Source organism: Ambystoma mexicanum, chromosome 2q (genome assembly GCF_040938575.1).
Source record: "Ambystoma mexicanum isolate Mex_15411 chromosome 2q, UKY_AmexF1_1, whole genome shotgun sequence".
NCBI classification, from domain to species: domain Eukaryota; kingdom Metazoa; phylum Chordata; class Amphibia; order Caudata; family Ambystomatidae; genus Ambystoma; species Ambystoma mexicanum.
Window position 1 is genome coordinate 198,751,234 of NC_090924.1, and position 1,112 is coordinate 198,752,345.

General features: G+C 44.6%; 1 pseudogene; it reads left to right on the forward strand.

The window, feature by feature from the left end:
- Positions 1-290: 290 nt before the first annotated feature.
- LOC138568934 (histone H3-like) lies at positions 291-700 on the forward strand (annotated as a pseudogene).
- Positions 701-1,112: the final 412 nt, after the last annotated feature.

Below are 1,112 nucleotides of genomic sequence, written 5' to 3' on the forward strand. Positions count from 1 at the left end.
GACTCTCTTCCTCACTTATAGTATCTCTTACCCTCTTGAGTCAAGCCCCCTTACAAAAAAGAGGGTCGCCCTTATATCTCTCTTCTTAAATGAAATAGGACCATTTTATCTGTTATGGACTTTGTGAACTATTTTATTTCTAAAAGTTAACTATTTATTTGTGAATGGACCTAATAGTTTTGTGACTATGGAATTAATGGTAATTCACCATATTTGTATTATTTCTTTGTACACAAAGATGAAACTATTTAACAGACATCCAATGAGAAAGCAGATTTAGCAGCACTGCCATGGCCCATACTAAGCAGACTGCCTGCAAGTACACAGGAGGCGAGGCGCCTCGCAAGCAGCTGGCCACCAAGGCTGCCCAGAAGAGCGCTTCCACCACTGGCGGCATCAAGAATCCTCACCACTACCGACCCGGCACTGTGGCTCTGAGGGTGATCCGCCGCTACCAGCAATCCACAGAGCTGCTCATCCGAAAGCTGCCCTTCCAGCACTTGGTGCGAGAAATTGCCCAGGACTTCAAGAATGACCTGCGCTTCCAGAGCTCGGCCGTTATTGCCCTGCAGGAACCCAGCAAGGCCTACCAGGTTTGCTCTTTGAGCACACCAACCTCTGCGCCATCCACGCCAAGCGGGTCACCATCATGCCCAAGCACATCCAGCAGGCCCGCTGCATCCGGGGCGAGAGTGCTTGAGGCACAGCAGCACCACAATCACAGAAAACACCCACTTGTATCCTGAACTGTAAACATAAGCACTGTAACCAATCCCTTAAGCATAAGTGCCTAGATACCTCTGGGTTTGGTGCGCTATATAAATAAACATATTTTATTAAAAATAACATTTTTGCAAACAGTGTATTCACATTTATTTATAGAAAATCATACCTCTTGTTCTACACTTTTTAAAAAAATATCTGCAATGCTGTAAACCGTCCGGGTTTGCTGGGCGTCTCACTTAAACCTGTTTCTTTTATGTTTAAGCTGGTGGTACCAGTTTTTTTGCATCCTGATATGGGAATTGGCTTCTACAACAGCAATTAAGCGGTGATACTTTACACATAACACAAAAGTTAGATTTCTCTCCTGCATTTAGTTGATGCAGCAG